Here is a 21282-nt window from a genome sequence, read left to right on the forward strand (position 1 = left end):
TGCCTTGTTTAACCATGAAATGACACTTTTCCCAATTAAGAACAAGGTTAGTTTCAACGCAACGTTTTAGAATCAAACTAAGATTATGCAAGCAACCATCAAAAGAATTACCAAAGACGCTGAAATCATCCATAAAAACTTCAATGATTTTCTCAACATAATCAGAAAATATGCTCATCATGCATGTTTGAAATGTGGCAGGTGCATTACATAAACCAAAAGGCATGCGACGATATGCAAATGTACCAAAAGGGCATGTGAAAGTTGTTTTTTCTTGGTCCTCGGGTGCTATGACAATTTGATTATAACCAGAGTAACCATCAAGAAAACAGTAGAAAGCATAACCCGCTAACCTTTCAAGCATTTGGTCAATGAACGGCAATGGGAAGTGGTCCTTCCTTGTGGTGGCATTTAGCTTCCTATAGTCGATGCACACTCTCCAACCAGTTTGAATGCGCATAGGAACAAGCTCATTCTTGGCATTTTCCACAACCGTCACACCGGATTTCTTAGGCACACATTGGATAGGTGAAACCCACTTACTATCCGAGATTGGATAGATGACTCCACAATCTAGAAGTTTGATTATCTCCTTTTTCACAACTTCCATCATCGGAGGGTTAAGACGGCGTTGAGCCTCTCTAGTTGGTTTGGCCCCTTCCTCAAGAAATATGTGATGCATGCACGTTGTAGGACTTATACCTTTGATATCGGCCAATGTCCATCCTAGGGCAGATTTGTATTCTTTCAAAACGTGGACTAGTTTCTCCTCTTCTTGGGCCGTGAGGGATGAAGAGATGATGGCAGGTAGGGTCTCATTTTCTCCCAAGAAAATGTACTTCAAATGGCTTGGTAATGGTTTTAGTTCGAGGACGGGTGCCTGAATGATGGACGGAAGCAACTTGTTAGTCGAAATAGGAATTGACTCACGATTAGGACACTTACCATCATGCGTAGGCAACAACTCAAGGGCAGCAACCATCTCCCTAACTTCCTCACTAGGAGGCACGGCATAGTGTGCTTTAGGTGTGCCGTGGGTTAACCTAGGTGTTAAGTCCTCGTTGTTGTGTTCCATGCCTCTTGTAAGGGTTTTTTCAAGCGCATCGTCATTCAAATCGTCAAGATATCCCTGCGCCAAAGAATCAATTATATCAATAGAGAAACATGAATGGTCCTCACTAGGGTACTTAATAGAATCAGAAAGATTGAAATTAATAACTTCCCCATCAAATTCCATGGACAAAGTTCCGTTAAACACGTCAATCTTGGTCCGGGCCGTTTTCATGAATGGCCTTCCAAGGAGGATGGGTAATGAAGTGGCATGATCCGATTCATCCATGTCAAGAACATAGAAATCCGCCGGGAAGATTAAATGATTAACATGCACTAAAACATCTTCCAAAACTCCCTTTGGATATGCGTTAGATCTATCGGCCAATTGTATGATTACACCATCATTTTTTAACGCTCCTAAATTCATAGATGCATAAATTGAATATGGCATAACATTTATAGAGGCACCTAAGTCTAGCATGGCAGATTGAAAGCGAATATTACCAATGACACAAGGAATTGTAAAACTACCTGGATCTTTGCATTTTGGGGGTAGTTTTCGTTGCAAGATGGCGGAGACATTTTCACTTACCTTGACAACCTCCTTGGTCGAAATCCTCTTCCTAGTGGTGCACAACTCCTTCAAAAACTTGGCATAGTGTGGAACTTGCTTGATTGCATCCAAAAGGGGTATGTTAACTTGGACTTTCCTAAATGTCTCAAGAATGTCTTTTTCAGCTTCCTCCTTCTTCGTTTGCATGAACCTACTAGGAAAAGGAACATTCGAAGGAAAAACATTAGTAAGAACTGAATTTGACACATTCTTACCTTTATTGGACAGATTGGACGGTTTAGGATCACTAGAAACTGGCGGCAAATGGAGTTCCACCCTTGCCGTGGGTTTGGTTGCTTCCCCTCTTCAAAGTGTAGTTTTTCATCCTCTTTGTGACCTGTTTTTGATGAAGAACCTGCCCCAACTTCTTTTCCACTTCTCAACACTATGGCTTTTGCACTTTCGAACCCTCCTTTTGGATTTGGAATGGTAGAACTAGGGAGTTCGCCTTGGTCTCGAAATTTCCCTACAAAATCTGCAATCTGCCCAATTTGTTTCTCCAAATGATCCACCCTTTTGTCATTGTTTTGCATTGCCTTGGCTTGATTTTCTTGCCCCTGAGACAAGTTAGTTAGTAATTTAAGAAGTGTATCATTGTCTAAAGTGTTACCTGAACTTGTTTGGGCAGATTGTGGAGGTGCTTGTGTGGGTGCATACGGCTTGTTGTAGAAGCCCGGAGGTTGTTGCCTAAAGCCTCCTTGTGATTGGGGTTGTTGTGGCTCCCTCCACTTGAAGTTTGGGTGATCTCTCCAACCGGGATTGTAGGTGTTAGAATATGGATCGTTCCTTGGTTGATTTTGGCTTTGAAATCCAATTGCATTCGCGGCCTCCCATCCACCATTCTCAATAAGTTGAGGACACTTGTCAGAAACATGTCCTTGAATAGAACATACTCCACACACGATTGGTCCTTGGATTCTCATACCTTCGGCCATCTGAGAAACAATGGAAGTAAGATTAGCTAATTGAGATTGAATATCGGATGAAGAACTTACCTCATTCACTTGTGGCTGTGGGTTATCCCTTTGTCCCACGCCTTCGTATTGTTGTGCATTCAATGCACGGGTCGCAATGAGTGTCTTGGCTGCCATGGGTGTTTTATCTACCAAAGCTTCTCCCGCCGAGGCATCTAGCATTTGACGTTCGATTGGTAGAAGGCCTTCATAGAAATATTGAAGGAGCAACTATTCCTTCATTTGATGCTGTGGACATGAAGCAACAAGTGATTTAAAACGTTCATAATAAGATGGAAACGACTCACCTTGATTTGTTGGATGCCACTAATTCGTTTCCTCAAGAGAATGATCTTTGCAGTGGGAAAGAATTTCTCTAAGAATGCACGTTTCATACTTTCCCAAGAATTAACAGTTCCGGGGGCCAATTCATATAACCAATCTTTGGCCTTGTCCACGAGAGAAAATGGAAAGGCCTTCATCTTCAAAATACTCCCATCCACGTTGATGGGTGTCATACTTGAGCAAACTACTTCAAATTCCTTAAGATGTTTGTTAGGATCTTCCATGGATAGCCCATGGAATTTAGGAATATGAATTAATAAACTAGACTTAAGTTCAAATTCGTCCGTCTTACCTTGAGCCGCCGCGGGGTATTGTATGCATAAAGGAACGGCATTGTCTATACCTGAGGCAGAGAACTCTTTGATGGTTCGATTGTCCATGGCCATGGTTTGTACTTCCTCCACAAGCTGTGCCGTGGCCTCTCCTTCCTCTCCTAATTCGTCAAACTCAGATGTAGAGGTAGGAGACGGTGGGTTAGGATTTTGTTGATTCTTTTGCTTCCTCAAGGTCCGCTCAAAATCGTCGTCAAAGTCAAGGATGTGCTTACTAACAGATTTTGAACTCCTAGTCATAAACTAGGACCCCTGAAACAAGAATAAAAATAAGGTCAGTAACTAAACGAAAATATATGAAAAAGAAATAAAAGAATTAACAAGGGATTAGCAAAGTTGCTAATCCCCGGCAACGGCGCCAAAATTTGATGCGAAAATAGTTAAGCACACAAATTAACCCTCTTGTTGTCAAATTGTAGTAAGGATGCAAGTAGGGATCGTTCTGGACCGGGGATTAGGAAGCCTTGCTAAAACCTCTAAACTGACTTAAAAACATAAAAACAAAGTTAAAAATGTTCACAAAGACTCAAAGGACTTGAAACAAGTTCAAAAGACTCAAAACTACCTAAAAACACTAACTAGGCAGTTTCTGACCTTAAACACAATTTTGGACGAATTTAAGATTATGGTTTGATTCAAAACACTTTAAAACACAAACTAAACAGATTCTAAACACTATAGAACAAGAAAGTAAAGGGGGGGGTTTTGATTTGACGAAAATTGAAATAACAAAACAAATTATAAAACTAAGCAGATTGTAAAACGAATTTGTGAAAACAAGATGATGGATGGATTAGTTAGAGGTCCATTCTCCACACATGACACATTTATATATGAATCGATTTTCCAATTTCTTTTCATTAACTATGATGCTCAACACCCCAAGTTAATCGTGATGCACTAATTAACCATCAGATTTCCTTATGTCATTGAATTGGATGATGCATGCGACAATTCAAATCATTCTCCAACGGTCCTCAACATGAATGCATAGAAGAGATACAGTGAGAGATCATTATGCTCCATGAAAATCATAAGTATTGATGAGGCAATTGTAACTATGAATGCATGAGACTCTTGCCAAGAATTCAATTAACGCGGTTGTGACGAGCAACCTTCACTACTCATGCTTATAAACTTGTGACGATTAGGTGAAACTCGTTTATAAACTAGCATCGAGTTTATGCATGAAGACTAAGTATGCATCCCTAATCAACATACAAAAACAAGTTTTTAATAAACAGATAATTGAATTGCAATCACAACTTAACAAATCACAATTGGAAGAAATCAATTCATATTTCAAACATGTTCATGGCTTCAAACTTTCCCCTAACTAATTAGGGGTTTAGCCACTCATGATTACAGCAAACTCAGAAAGTAATAACAAAGTAAACATTGAAAACAAGAACGAAGTACACCTAAGAACACTCCAATCTGCAAGCATGAAACGTTTTAGGCCTCCTTCCTCTCCTAGTTGCTGCGGCACAAGGGTTTTTTGGTGAGTTTAGGGAGTTGTGGATGATGTAGGATGATGGACTTAGGGTTGGGATAGATGTAGGGGACAGCAAGGGTTGGTTTTGGGCAAAAAATATGGAGAATGGTGAAGTATGGATGTGTTGGAGGGAAGGGATGAATTTCTGGCGTGAATGGTGAATGAATCAATAGGGTTTGGCCAAAGGCTGATTATATGTGTTTTAGGAAGCTAATAACATACCTAATTAAGTCTTGATTCAGATTTCCTAGTCTAAATAGAAAAGGTAAGTGAATAAAGTCCAAATAAAATCAGAAAAAGGGGATGCACGAATTTAAACAAATAAGGAATGTCCTTGCCTTGCAAGGAATCAGAAATTAAACCCCTTGCACAGCAAGGAAAGGGGATTTAAGGTAAGAAACGAAATTGGTGCAAAAGAAGGAAGGAAAAGTCAATTCCTTGCAAGAAATCAGAAATTAGGACTTTAGGGAAAGTTTTAGAGCTAGGAAAGTGAATTAAACTTCTTTGCACGGCAAGGAAGGGAAAATTTGCAAAGAACCTTTGTTTGTTGTCCAAGGGTGCTCGGGAGCCATCTTAAGTGCTAAAACTTAGAGCGTTCTTGATTTAGGAAAGGTCAACCAAAATAGGAAACTTTGGCTTAACTTTCCTACTTCAAGTAGGAATCCTTGTGTGATTAGGAATCTTCGTCCAACTAGGAATCCTCATGTGAGTGGGAAACCTCCTTCAATTTGGAAACCTGCTCGTAATTGGAATCCTCATCGTAGTAGGAATCCTTGTGGTAGTAGGAATCCTTGTTGTAGTAGGAATCCTTATTGTAGTAGGAATCCTTGCGACATCAACTCTTCAATTTCGTCCATTCCTTTTGCTCCAAGCATAAGCTATCCAATTTGTGCCCAAAAGTTCTCCAAAATGCATCCTTTCGCCAAATATGTCTTATGAACCTGAAAACACACAAAAGAAGCTTAAAGAACTAAAATAACTAAGAACTAATAACATAAATGTACGAAAACAAGCAAACTAAGTCGCATAAATATGCTCCTATCACTTACCCATCCAAGAAACTTTCCCTGATGAACAATTGCTGTCCATTAAGGTATGTGAACCTTGGTATGCCGATTTGGTCAATTTTTTGGTGTCAAAACGTGTTCCAAGTACCTTAGCTAGGCACCAACGTGATAAGTTAAAGAAAGAGGCACGGTTTTATGTATGGGATGACCCCTATTTGTGGAAGTTTTGTGCAAATCAGATTGTGCGTCGTTGTGTGCATGATTGTGAGTTTAATTCGATTCTAACATTTTGTCATACTTATGCTTGTGGTGGACAGTTTGGCACACAACGCACTGCCCTTAAAGTGTTAGAATGTGGTTTTTATTGGCCAACAATCTTTAAAGATGCTAGAACATTTTGTTTAACTTGTGATCGTTGCCAACGAATGGGAAATATAGGTGCAAGGGACCAAATGCCACAAACACCTATCTTTAATGTTGAAATTTTTGATGTTTGGGGCATTGATTTCATGGGCCCTTTCACATCTTCGTTTGGTTTTACTTATATTTTGCTTGCGGTGGATTATGTCTCAAAATAGGTGGAAGCCAAGGCCACCCGTACTAATGATTCTAGAGTTGTTGCAGATTTTATAAAGACTAACATTTTTGCTAGATTTGGGATGCCTCAAGTGCTTATTAGTGATGGAGGCTCTCACTTTTGTAATCGTAGCATTGAAGCACTACTCAAGAAGTATCATGTCACACATAAGGTTTCAACACCTTACCATCCCCAAACCAATGGCCAAGCCGAGGTGTCCAATAGAGAAATCAAGCAAATCTTGGAGAAGACCGTTGGACCAACAAGAAAAGATTGGAGTGTGCGTTTGGAGGATGCATTATGGGCCTATAGGACGGCATACAAGACACCAATAGGCATGTCCCCTTTTCGGCTAGTGTATGGCAAGCCATGTCATCTCCCTGTGGAGTTGGAGCACAAGGCTCATTGGGCGATCAAGACATTCAACATGGACATAGATGCGGCTGGAATGCATAGAAAGTTGCAATTGAATGAACTCGAGGAACTTAGGCGTGAAGCATATGAGAATGCTTGCATTTACAAGGAAAAGACCAAAGCTTTCCATGACAAGATGATCCGAAGCAAAACATTCTCCATAGGGCAAAAAGTTTTACTTTTTAATTCCCGCCTTCGTTTATTTCCTGGTAAGTTACGTTCTAAGTGGATTGGACCTTTTGTTGTTACTAATGTTTTTTCACATGGCGCAGTTCAAATCCAAAGCTTAAGGAATGGCCAAGAATTCAAGGTGAATGGGCATCGTTTGAAGCCCTATTATGCAAATGTTGAAGGGCAAGTTGTGGAGGACATCCCACTCCATGCCGTGGGCTCCAAGTGAGGATAAGAAGAATGTTCGTCCGGCTGCACGACGTTAAAGCAAGCGCTTCTTGGGAGGCAACCCATGCATTCAACGAGAGAAGATGTGGGCAATTCACCAATTCAAGCTACAAAATCAGATTTGCGTTCCTCAATCTCTATCTCTTTATTATTTTTATTTTGCCATGATAGTTCGTTTATATTGTTTGTTTGGATGTGAGTCTTTGTGTGAAACATTGAGGACAATGTTTGATTTAAGTGTGGGGGGGGGGGGGGGGGGTAAACAAATTGCTTTTGCATGATTTTACATGATTTTCGTGGGATTTTATCACCTATCACTTATAATGTTGTTTCTCACTGTTTTTAAGTGTTTTTAGAGTGTTTTGAAGTGTTTTTATGTCTTTTGATCAGAAAATCCGAAAATTTACAAAAAAAAAATTGCAAAACAGTTTTGAAAAACCCAAAAAGAGTTGTTTTAAAGTTGTTTTTGTGTGTTTGTTTGTGTCTTAGGTCACCTTCCAACACAATGATGAGGATTTGGTTTTTAATTGCATGACTATTAAAGAATGTTGTAAACATGGCTGGAAGTTGATTTATGCTTTAGTATATGCTTGGTTATGGTTATAGCTTATGAATTCACATGTAATTACAAAGAGAAAATCAGTTTTTGTAACATGCTTGAAGGAAGAAACTTAAACTAACGCTACATCCTTGAGAGACTTGAGCCTATAATGTTCTTTGGAGAGTATAATCTGTGATTTCTTGTTTTCTAAAGTCGTTGCATGATCTCATCATTCTTTGCTTGGTTGCTATTTAGAATGCATTTCATTATAGTTCCAAATACTAGAACTCATGCCCATTTCATTCAAAGCATGGTATTGATTGCATAACATACAATAAGATGAAATTGTTAGTCAAGCCAAAGCCAAAAAGCCTATCCCTTTTCATATGTATTGTAGGATTAACCCTCTTGAGCCTTTTCAAAGCCTATTTTCGTTGTTAGCCACATTATCCTCACCTAGCCTAGATTAGGACTTTCCATACCTTGGTTCTTAAAGGATAGTGAAGCACGACTTAGAGTGAACTCCTTCGATCAAAACATGGCAGAAAACAAGTGTGGGGGAAGATGATAGGGCACGAAAAAAAAAAAAAGAAAAAAAAAAAAAAAAAAAAAAAAGAGAAGAAAAGAAAAGAAATTCGTGGAAAAATCAAAAGAAAATAGAAAAGTGTTCAAAAGAAAGAGAAGGAGTTGAAAAATAAGTGAGAATGAACTCACAAGTGTTGGTTGTTGAAGGAAGGGTCCAAAAGAGTGAATTTGACCCTAAATGTTGCATGAATCTTCCCTTGTGTTTAAAAGTTGGCTTTTGCCATTAGAAGTGAGTTTAAGTGTCAAATTCATTACTTTGCTTACTATTGCTTTAAGAACTTTTGTTTATCCTTACCTTTCTTTGTTAGCCAATACCTTAGCCTCGTTACAACCCTCAACTTCGATCTTGATGTTATGTGTTCAATATGTGGAGTTTGAATTTGGTATGAGCATATGGAATCACTGGTTCTCGTTCTAAGTAGTAGCATTCCATTCATGAGATCATATTCATGTCATTGTCGTAAATCCAGAAATGCTTTCTTTGATATAACATATGTGAGTCTTAGTCTTCATATCTACATCAATCTTCTCACATATACCTAGTGTAGGGTGTGAAGTTAGAAAAGCTGTGTGAAAATAGAGTGCATTCTAGTGAGGAATTGAGGGAATTCTCTAAGGCATGTTAATACATTCAAAACATTGTTTTAATTGATTATGGGTGAACTAAGAAGTAGTAACTATGATTAAGTGTTTGTTGAAGTGTAAAGGAAGCTAAAAACCGTGGGAATGATGTTCATTAATGTGTCATGTTCATTGGAAATCCCTAAGGTACATGTTGGAAGGTCTAGAATGTGTTTTGTTTGTTTTGGTTCATTTCGTTTTGCTCGAGGACTAGCAAAAGCTAAGTGTGGGGGAATTTGATAGGAGCATATTTAGGCGACTTACTTAGCTTGTTTTCATGCATTTATGTTGTTAATTCATAGTTGTTTTAGTATTTTAAGCCATTTTCGTATGTTTTTAGGTTCTAATGGCAAAGGGAGCAAGAAAGTGCATTTTGAGGCTATTTGGAGCATTTTTGGGCATGGATTGGATAGCTTAACCATGGAGAAAAGAGGATGGACGAAATTGAAGACAAGAAGAGCTAGGAAAGGCTACAAATCTGGTGGAAGAAGTTCTACTCCAATGAAGATAAGGAAGAAGCAAGAAACAAGGGACTTATCCAACCTTATCCAAACCTTATCTTATCCTATCCTAGAAACCTTATCCTATCCTAACTCTAACATTATCCTATTCTATCCTATCCAAATCAGGTTAAGACTTAAACCTAGCTAATTAGGGGGAATCAATTACACATCTAAACACCTATTTCAGTTTCTAGAAGGCTTATCTATACCAATGCCGCAAGACACCATTCCTTGTAGGTTTAGGAATCACAATCCTTTTCCTACTCTTATATCACATGTCCTAGGCCCTTTAGGATTAGGAATCTGCCTTAAACACAGTTTCTAGAACACCTTATCCTATCCCTACATGTGTGCCGCACCTAGCCTTCTAGAACTCCCTAATTCCTATCCCCACTACCTATTCCAAATCCCACTTTATTTTTGCCTTGAGTTAACCCTTTTTCAATGGGATTAGGCAATCCTTTTCCTTTACTAAGTGTGCCAAACTAGCCTATATAAACAACCCTTGCCGCACCATTTAGAGCACCACCCCTCCACACAACATTCATACATTCATTCAGAAATCCACCCTTTGCCGTGACCTTACAACCAATTTACACCATTCCCCTACTTCCACACCTCCATCCCAACCTCCATACACCACCATCAAACCTTGCCGCACCACCCCACCTGCCTAAATCCATCCAAAACCCAGAAAATCATCCACAAAACCACCCTAGACCTTGTGCCGTGACTTAGCAAGAAAGAGGAGAAGGAATGCAAGAGTGTTGGACGTTTCTAGGTGTAATCTATCTTTTATTTTTAATGTTTAATTCTATGTTGCTTTGTTTTGTCATGAACATGAGAGGCTAAACTCGTTTTAGCCTAGGGATGCTTTGAAACCATGATTACATTTATAATATGAGTTGATTAAGTCCAGTTGTGATTTCATAAATTGTGAACGCAATTTACTTAACCGTTTGATGGATAACTTATTCTTGTATGTTTATTAGGGAGGCCTACTTAATTTGCATGCTTGAATTTGGTGCTAGAATATAAGGGTGTTTCACATAATCGTCACAAACTTATATTCACAAGTAGTTAAGGTTGTTTTCACAATCATGTTAAGTAAATTCCTAGCATGCGTATCATGATGTCATAGTTACAAGTGCTTTGTCAATACTTATGATTTCTATTGAACGTAATGATCTTTGACCGTATCTCTATTATGATGTCATGTAGGGGACTTTTGAAGAATGCTTTGGGTTGTCGTATGATGTCATCCAATCCAATAACTTAAGGGAAATTTGAGGGTTAATTAGTGATGTCACGGTTAATCTGGGGTGTTGAGGTTCATGGTTTATCGGAAAAGCAACTGGAAATCAATTTATGTTTTGAAAGTATCATGTGTGGAGAAGTATCCCTTGGCTATCCCATCATCCATTAGTTTTTCTCAAATTCGTCCAAAATCTGTTTTAAAGTTTTAAGTTACTTGTTTTCTTTTAAATTCGTCAAAAATCAAAACCCCTTTTCTCACTTTGTCCAAATCTGTCCAAAGGAGTCTTTTTGAGTCTTTAGAGTCAAAACTAAGTATATTTTCGTCCAAATTAAGTCTTAGAGTCTAAATTGAGTCTTTTTGGTTGTTTTGAGTTGTTTTGAGTCTTTAAAGTTTGTTTTGAGTCATACAAGTTAGTAAGAGTCTTGTGAGTTTATTTAAAGTGTTTTAAAGCATATTTTCACATCTTTGAGTCAATATTCATTCGATTAGCAATCCCTCCTAATCCCCGGCCTAGAACGATCCCTACTTATATCTATACTACAATTGTCAAAAAGAGGGTTTAATTTGAGTGCTATCTTTTATCACATCACGTCTTGCAGCCGGACGATGGTATGCTCATTCCCCATTGGAGGCCACGACATGCAATGGGATCTCCTCCACAACATGCTCAACAAAGTTCTCATAGTAGTGTTTCAACCTATGGCCATTCACCTTGAATTCTTGTCCAGTTTTCAAACTTTGTATTTGGACTTGATGCGAGGATTATACGCACACAAATTAAACCCTCTTTTTATCAATTGTAGTGAAGAATGTAAGTAGGGATCGTTCTGGACCGGGGATTAGGAGGGATTGTTAATTGATGCGAGAATTATACGCACACAAATTAAACCCTCTTTTCGTCAAATTGTAGTATATGTATAAGTAGGGATCGTTCTAGACCGGGGATTAGGAGGGATTGTTAATCACTTGGATTTGACTCAAAAACGTAAAAACACAATATAAAACACTATACTAGACTCAAAGACTGCAAAACTAAAGTTTAAAACACTAAGACAAACCAAAAGACTCAAAACAGCAAGAAAACACTCAAAACTGCCTTAAAAACACAATCTGGGCAGTTTTGAGCACTTTGACTACTTTGGACGAAAATTGGTTTTAACTTGACCTAAGACACTTAAAAACACAAACTAAAGTGATTTCTAACTACTATGACTCGACAAAGTAAAGGGGGATTGGTTTTGGACGAAATTAAAAACAAAACAAACTTTTTAAATTAGAACAGATTGTAAAAACGAATTTGATGGAATTGAATGGATGGGAAGCTAGCTAAGGGGTTCATCTCCACACATGTTATACTTGCATATAAAACGATTTCCAATTGCTTTTCAATAACCCATGAATTCTCAACGCCCCAAGTTAATTAGGTTCGCTTAAATTAACCTTCAGATTTTCCTAACGTTATTGAATTGGATGATTGCATACGACAACCCAAAACATTCCCCACAAGTCCCCTACATGATTGCATAATAGAGATACAAGCAAGAATCATTAAGTTCTATGAAAACCATAAGCATTGACGAAGCACTTGTTACTATGATTGCATGAAACTTATGCCAAGAATTTACTTAACGCAATTGAGATCATCAACTTTTACTACTTGTGAATATAATTCCATAACGATTAGGTGAAATTTCCCTATATCCTAGCATCCAATTTATGCATGATAATTAAGTGTGCACTCTCAACCAACACACACAAATCAATGTAATTCACATAGATAAGTAAATTGAATTCGCAACTTATGAAACGCAATTAGAAGTAATCAAATCATATCGCAAGCATAAACATGTATTTCGAATCCCCCCCTAGCCAAGGGGGGTTTAGTTCCTCATACGCACAACACAAAGAGAATTGAAATTAAACATTGAAATCAAAGGAAAAGAAACACCTAGAAATTCCAGCGACGCGAACTCGAATTGCATGAACCTCCGAGCTTCCTTCTCCTCCTCCTTGGTGCGGCAAAGGTCTAGGGACAGGTTTAGGGCCTTAGGTGTATGGATGCATGGTCATGGAGGGATATAGTAGTGTTTAGGGGAAGGGGATGGTGCGGCAAAGGTTAAAACTAAGGAGAAAAGTGTTTAGTGGCTGCGGCAAAGGTGTGGAGAGGGTTGGACGAATTTCTGGAATTAATGAATGTGTATGAGAGGTGGTATTTGATCTACGGGTTAATATGAGTATATATAGGCACTTAAAACCCTAGGGTAATCAGATATGGACTTGAATAGCCCAAATCCACAAGGAAATAGGCCATCTAGAAGGTAGGAAACCCCAAAGGAAAAGGAATAGAGGCGCCAGATTTTTAGGGTTCTAGAAACAAAGTGTTTTGTGGCAGAAATTGGCACTTCTAGAAGGATTTGGGGCGCCACCTTTGTAGGAGATAAGATAAGGTTTCTAGAATCATGATTTAAGTGCCATATTTGTAGGGAAAAAGGGATAAGGGTGCTGCACCTTCTTAGGGATAATGTTAGGGCTTCTAGAAAGCCTAAAAACTAAGGGGAGATGGATAAAACCCACGGCAAAGCTAGGATAGGGCATCTAAGGCTTCTAGAAACCCTCCAAGATAAGGTAAAGTGCATGGCATCCCTATAGGATTAGGATAAGGTGTCCTAAAGTGTTTAGGACTCCTCTTTATGGCTGAAAACCTTGTGCATTAGGATTAGGAAACCTAATCCTTCTTCATCTTGGAATTCTTCTCCTTCTTGGACTTGGAAAACTTCTTTGTTGCTGCAACTTGAGGCCATTGGGATTTAACTTTCCTACTTCCACTAGGAAACCTTGTTTGAGTAGGAAACTTTGTTCTTCTAGGAATCCTAATTCAACTAGGAAACCCATTTTAACTAGGAATCCTAATTCAACTAGGAAACCTTGCTCAAGTAGGAATCATCATCTTCAAGTCTTCAATTTCGTCCATCCTCTTGGCTCCAAGCATATGATATCCATTCCAAGCTCTAATTTGCTCCAAAAGGCTCCAAAATGCATCATTTTGCGTACTTTGCCCTTAAATCCTGAAAATACATAAAACTAGCTTAAAAGACTACTTTACTAAGGAAAAACACTATAAATGCACAAGAACAAGCTAAACTAAGGTGCGTAAATATGCTCCTATCAAATTCCCCCACACTTATCTTTTGCTAGTCCTCGAGCAAAACAAAATGAAACAAAGTAAATAAACGAAGTAAAACGAGTAAAACACAACCTACACCTTCCAACAATCGCCTCAGGGATTTCCAATGCACATGACATGTTAAAAATCATTATTCCCACAGATTTTAGCCATCTTTTCACTCGAGCACATGCTTAATCATAGTCACTACTTACTAGTTCACAAATAACCACCTAAAACGATGTTTTGAATGTACTAACATGCCTTAGAGAATTTCCTCAATTCCTTACAAGATATGCACTCTATTTTCACTCAGATTTTCTAACTACACACCCTACACTTAGTTATATGTGAGAAGATTGATGTAGATATAAAAACGAATGCTCACATATATGTATAACAAAGAACGCAATTTCCGGAGTTAATAACATGTTTAGATATGATCTCATGAATGGAACGCTACTACTTAGAATGAGAACCAGTGATTCCATATGCTCATACCAAATTCAAACTCCACATATTGAACACATAACATCAAGATAGGAGTTGAGGGTTGTAACGAGGCTAAGTTATTGGCTAACAAAGAAAGGTAAGGATAAACAAATGTTCTTAAAGCAATAGTAAGCAAAGTAATGAATTTGACACTTAAACTCTCTTCAAATGGCCGAAATCAACTTGTACACACAAGGGAAGATTCATGCAACATTTAGGGTCAATTTCACTCTTTTGGACCCTTCCTTCAACAACCAACACTTGTAAGTTCATTCTCACTTATTTTTCAACTCTTTTTCTTTCTTTTGAACACTTTTCTATTTTCTTTTGATTTTTCCACGAATTTTTCTTCTTTTCTTCTTTTTTTTTCTTTTTTTTTTCGTGCCCTTTCATCTTCTCCCACACTCGTTTTCTGCCATAAATTGACCAAAGGAGTTCACCCTAAGTCATGCTTTACTATCCTTTTAAGAACAAAGGTATGGAAAGTCCTAATCTAGGCTAGGTGAGGATAATGTGGCTAACAAAGAAAATAGGCTTTGAAAAGGCTCAAGAGGGTTAATCCTACAATACATATGAAAAGGGATAGGCTTTTTTGGCTCTGGCTTGACTAACAACTTCATCTTAGTGTATGTTATGCAATCAATACCATGCTTTGAATGAAATGGGCATGAGTTCTAGTATTTTGAACTATAATGAGATGCATTCCAAGTAGTAACCAAGCATAGAATGATGAGATCATGCAACGACTTTAGAAAACAAGAAATCACAGATTATACTCTCCAAAGAACGTTATAGGCTCAAGTCTCTCAGGGTTGTAACGTTAGTTTGAGTTTCTTCCTTCAAGCATGTTACAAGAATTGAATTTTTTTCCTTTGTGATTACATGTGAATTCATAAGCTATAACCATAACCAAGCATAAACCAAAGCACAAATCAACTTCCAGCCATGTTTACAACATTCTTTAATAGTCATGCAATTAAAACCAAATCCTCATCATTGTGTTGGAAGGTACCCTAAGACACAAACACACACACAAAAACAACTTTAAAACAACTCTTTTTGGGTTTTTTGAAACAATTTTTCAAATTTTTATAGGATTTTCGAATTTTTAAGTCAAAACATACTAAAACAGTTTAAAAACACTTAAAAACAGCAAGAAACAACATTAGAAGTGATGGTGGATAAAACCCTACGAATTTGCATCAAAACACTTTAGTTACCCCCCCCCCCCCCACACTTAAATCAAACATTGTCCTCAATGTTTCAAGCATAGACTCACACAATTAACAAACAAACAAACAAAACAGTAACTAAACATCCTAACATGGCAGAAACGAAATAGCAACAAAGAGAAGAGTTTAGGAACGCAAATCTGGAATTGGAGTGCTTTCTAAGTCTTCCTTTGTTGAATGCATGGGTTGCCTCCCAAGTAGCGATTGCTTTACCATCGTACAGCCGGACGAAGAACTCTTTCATTCCAAGTTAGAACCCACGGCATCCAAGGGGGTGTCATCCACGGTGTGCTCCACAAAGGTGTCATAATAGGGCTTCAAACGATGCCCGTTCACCTTGAATTCTTGTCCCGTTTTCAAGCTTTGGATTTGGACTGCACCATGAACAAAAACATTAGTAATAACAAACGGTCCAATCCACTTGGAACGTAACTTACCGGGAAACAAACGTAAACGGGAATTGAACAATAGCACTTTCTGCCCAATGGAGAAGGATTTCCCACAGATCATGTTGTCATGGAAAGCTTTGCTCTTTTGCTTGTAAATGCTTGCATTCTCGTACGCCTCGTGCCGTATTTCATCAAGCTCATTCAATTGGAATTTCCTAAGACTTCCCGCTTCATCTAAGTGCATGTTGAACTTCTTGACGGCCCAAAGAGCTTTATGCTCCAACTCCACGAGAAGATGGCATGCCTTGCCATAGACAAGTCGAAAGGGGGACATCCCAATGGGGGTTTTGTACGCCGTACGATATGCCCAAAGTGCATCATCTAACCGTAAGCGCCAATCCTTCCTTGTTGGCCCAACGGTCTTCTCAAGTATTTGCTTGATCTCTCGGTTGGAAACCTCGGCTTGGCCATTCGTTTGAGGATGGTAAGGTGTAGAAACCTTATGGGTGACATGGTATTTCCTCAATAACGCTTCAATGGTCCGATTGCAAAAGTGTGACCCTCCATCACTAATGATCACTCGTGGCATTCCAAACCTTGCAAAAATGTGAGTTCTAATAAAATCTGCAACCACTTTAGAATCATAAGTCCGGGTGGCCTTTGCTTCCACCCACTTCGACACATAATCAACCGCAAGCAAAATATACATAAAACCATATGATGACGGAAAGGGACCCATAAAGTCAATACCCCAAACATCAAAAATTTCAACATTTAGGATAGAAACCTGCGGCATTTGGTCCTTTGCACTAATACCACCCATTCTTTGGCATTTATCACATGTTAAGCAAAACGTTCTAGCATCCTTAAAAATACTAGGCCAATAAAATCCACATTGTAACACTTTGAGGGCCGTGCGTTGTGTGCCAAAGTGCCCTCCACATGCATATGTATGACAAAAACTCAAAATTGAATGACATTCAGAATCATGCACACAACGACGTATAATCTGATCGGGACAAAATTTCCATAAGTACGGATCATCCCACACATAAAACCGTGCATCATGCCTAAGTTTATCACGTTGGTGCCTAGTGAACTCACTTGGAATACGTTTTGACACCAAAAAATTAACAATATCGGCATACCAAGGTGCACTAACCTTAATGGACAGCAATTGTTCATCGGGGAATGTCTCGGCAATGGGTAGGGCTTCTTCATTGTGTACCATTCGGCTTAGGTGGTCAGCCACCACGTTTTCACTTCCCTTCTTGTCCTGAATCTCTATGTCGAACTCTTGAAGTTGCAACATCCATCGAATTAGCCGTGGCTTGGCCTCCTTTTTAGTGCGCAAGTACTTCAGAACTGCATGATCAGTGAAAACAATTACTTTAGTACCAATTAGATATGATCGAAATTTATCTAAAGCAAAGACAACGGCAAAAAGTTCTTTTTCCGTAGTGGAGTAGTTCAATTGTGCATCGTTCAATGTCCGTGAGGCGTAGTAGATGACATGCGGCCTCTTGTCCTTTCTTTGTCCTAAAACTGCTCCTAAAGCATAGTCGGACGCATCACACATGAGCTCGAAAGGTAAACTCCAATCCGGTGGAACAATGATGGGTGCCGTGGTCAACAACTCCTTAAGTTGGTTGAATGATGCCGTGCACTCCTTGGTGAATTCAAACGTCACGTCTTTTTGTAGGAGACGGCAAAGAGGTTGTGCAACCTTCGAGAAATCCTTAATAAACCTACGATAAAATCCTGCATGGCCAAGAAAAGAACGAACCTCTCTAATCGAAGTTGGAGAGGGTAAGTGACGTACAAGATCTATTTTCGACTTATCAACCTCAATACCGTTTTCAGAGACTATATGACCTAAAACTATGCCTTGTTTAACCATGAAATGGCATTTTTCCCAATTAAGAACAAGGTTAGTTTCAACGCAACGTTTTAAGATTAAACTAAGATTATGCAAGCAACCATCAAAAGAATCACCAAACACGCTAAAATCATCCATAAACACATCAATGATTTTCTCAACATAATCAGAAAATATGCTCATCATGCATCGTTGGAATGTAGCAGGTGCATTACATAAACCAAAAGGCATGCGACGATATGCAAAAGTACCAAAGGGGCATGTAAAAGTGGTTTTTTCTTGATCTTCGGGTGTTATGACAATTTGATTATAACCAGAATAACCATCAAGAAAACAATAGAAAGCATAACCGGCTAACCTCTCAAGCATTTAGTCGATGAACGGCAATGGGAAGTGATCCTTCCTTGTTGTGGCGTTTAGCTTCCTATAATCGATGCACACCCTCCAACCAGTTTGAATGCGTTGAGGAACAAGTTCATTCTCGGCATTTGCAACCACAGTCACTCCAGATTTCTTCGGAACACATTGCACGGGTGAGACCCACTTACTATCCGAGATTGGATAGATTACTCCACAATCCAAAAGCTTGATTACCTCCTTCTTCACAACTTCCATCATCGGAGGGTTGAGACGGCGTTGAGCCTCTCGGGATGTTTTGGACCCCTCCTCTAGAAGTATGCGATGCATGCATGTAGTAGGGCTAATTCCCTTGATGTCGGCCAAGGTCCATCCAATTGCCGTTTTGTACTCCTTAAGCACTCGCACCAATTTGCTCTCTTCTTGTGCCGTGAGTGAGGATGAAATAATGACAGGCAACGTGTCATCCTCGCCCAAGAAAACGTACTTCAAATGACTAGGCAACGGCTTAAGTACAAGTGTAGGTGGCTGCACAACTGAGGGAAGCATTTTATTAGCCGAAACTGAATTTAAAATAGGGTCCGAATACTTACCCGATTGTGATGGCAATGACTCGAGGGCAGCCACCATCTCAATGACCTCATCATTAGGGGGCACGGCAAAGAATGATCATGCATGCCGTGGGTTCCTATGGTTGTGGCTTCAATGTTTTCCTTGTCCATGCCTTGTGCAATGACCAATTCAAGTGCATCGTTGTTCAATTTGTCAAAATAGTCCTGCGACAAAGAGTCAATTACATCAATAGCAAAACATGAATGATTCTCACTAGGGTACTTCATAGAATTAGAAAGATTAAAATTAATAACTTCCCCATCAAATTCCATCGTCAACGTGCCATTATAGACGTCAATCTTCGTCCGAGCAGTTTTCATGAATGGCCTTCCAAGGAGAATGGGTAATGACGGGGCATGGTTCGATTCATCCATCTCAAGTACGTAAAAGTCCGCCGGGAAGATCAAATGATTAACCTGCACTAACACATCTTCCAAAACTCCCTTTGGATAGGCATTAGATCTATCGGCTAATTGTATGATCACACCATCGTTTTTCAACGCTCCTAGGTTCATAGATGCATAAATTGAATATGGCATGACATTTATAGATGCACCTAGGTCTAACATGGCAGATTCAAACCTAGAATTACCAATAACACACGGAATTGTAAAACTACCCGGATCTTTGCATTTTGGGGGCAGCTTGCGTTGTAAGATGGCTGAGACGTTTTCACCCATTTTTACAACCTCCTTGGTCGAAATCCTCCTCCTATTGGTGCAAAGTTCCTTCAAGAACTTGGCGTACCTCGGGACTTGCTTGATTGCATCCAAAAGGGGGATATTGACTTGAACTTTCCGAAACGTCTCCAAAATGTCTTTTTCTTTCTTTGTTTGCTTAAACCTACTAGGAAAAGGAACATTCGCAGGAAAATCATTAGTAGGAACTGAACTTGACACGTTTTTACCTTTATTGGATGAATTGGACGACTTGGGATCACTTGGAACTTGCGGCATATTTGGTTCCACCTTGGCCGTGAGTGGCCTTTGCTCCTCCTCTTCAATTCTCAACTCGTCCTCCTCCTTGGAACGTGATTTGGATGGTTTGAGGTCAGATCCGACTTGCTTTCCACTTCGCAAATGCATAGCTTTTGCAGATTCGAATCCACCTTTCGAATTGACCACCGTTGAGCTAGGCAACCTTCCTTGCTCACGAAATTGCCCCATGAACTCGGCAATTTGTCCCACTTGTTTCTCCAAGTTGTCCACCCGCTTGTCTTGGATTTGCCTATCTTTGTTTTGAGTTTGGACTTCCTGCGTCAAAGTAGTAAGTAATTGAAAAATCTTATCATTATCACTTGAATTACCTACATTGCTTTGGGCAGGTTGTACTTGTGCTTGTGGTGGTGCCAACGGCTTTTGATAGAAACCCGGGGGTTGTTGCCTAAATCCGCTTTGTTGTTGACCTTGTTGGGGGTCTCGCCATTTGAAATTCGGATGATCACGCCAACCGGGATTGTAAGTATTAGAGAACGGATCACCACGCGATTGGTATTGGTTGCCATATCCCACGGCATTGAGTGTCTCCCACCCTCCATTCTCGATTAATTGTGGGCACTTGTCCGTAGGGTGTTCTTGCATGGAGCATACGCCACAAGAAGCTACAATTTTGACTTTTGGACCTTCCACCACCTGAGAAAGCAACGTAGTAAGGTTAGCCATTTGATTTTGAAGTTCGGTTATGGCACTTACCTCATTGACTTGGTGTTGCCGTGGCATGCTCCTCTGTCCAACGCCTTCGTATTGTTGAGCGTTCAATGCTCGATTAGCAATCAAGGACTTTGCAGCCGTGGGGGTCTTGTCCACCAAGGCTCCTCCCGCTGAGGCATCTAGCATTTGACGTTCAATAGGTAGAAGTCCCTCGTAAAAGTATTGTAGAAGTAGTTCCTCCTTCATTTGATGCTGTGGACATGAAGCAACAAGAGATTTAAAACGTTCATAATAAGTAGGAAATGATTCACCTTCATCTTGTTGAATTCCACTTATCCTTTTTCGTAGGAGGATGACTCGAGAAGTTGGGAAAAACTTCTCCAAGTAAGCTCGTTTCATGCTCTCCCATGATGTGACAGTTCCGGGAGCCAATTCGTACAACCAATCTTTCGCTTTCTCTTAGAGAGAAAAGGGAAAGGCCTTCATCTTCAAGATGCTCTCATCCACGTTCACCGGAGTCATGCTTGAGCAAACGACTTCAAACTCCTTCAAGTGCTTGTTCGGATCTTCCATGGATAGCCCATGGTACTTCGGAATGTGATGTAACAGGCTTGACTTCAATTCGAACTCGGTCGTCTTGTCTTGAGCCGCCCTTGGGTATTGGATGCACAAGGGTGCGGCATTGGCCAATCCCGAAGCGGAAAGCTCCTTGATTGTTCTGTTGTCCGATGCCATGTCTTCCACTTCTTCTTCAAATTCAGAAACGGACTCGGAACTTGCACTTGATTCACTAGGTTCCAGGTTCTTCCTCTT

The 21282-nt window shown here is 39.6% G+C and overlaps 1 pseudogene; it reads right to left on the reverse strand.

Annotated features, from left to right (window-relative positions):
* Positions 1 to 20538, reverse strand: part of LOC148694365 (uncharacterized) — a 49721-nt pseudogene extending 29183 nt beyond the window's left edge.
* Between the last annotated feature and the right edge of the window lie 744 nt (positions 20539 to 21282).

The sequence above is a fragment of the Pyrus communis genome, chromosome 9, assembly GCF_041283825.1.
Source record: "Pyrus communis isolate YQ-2024b chromosome 9, ASM4128382v1, whole genome shotgun sequence".
In the NCBI taxonomy this organism is placed as follows: domain Eukaryota; kingdom Viridiplantae; phylum Streptophyta; class Magnoliopsida; order Rosales; family Rosaceae; genus Pyrus; species Pyrus communis.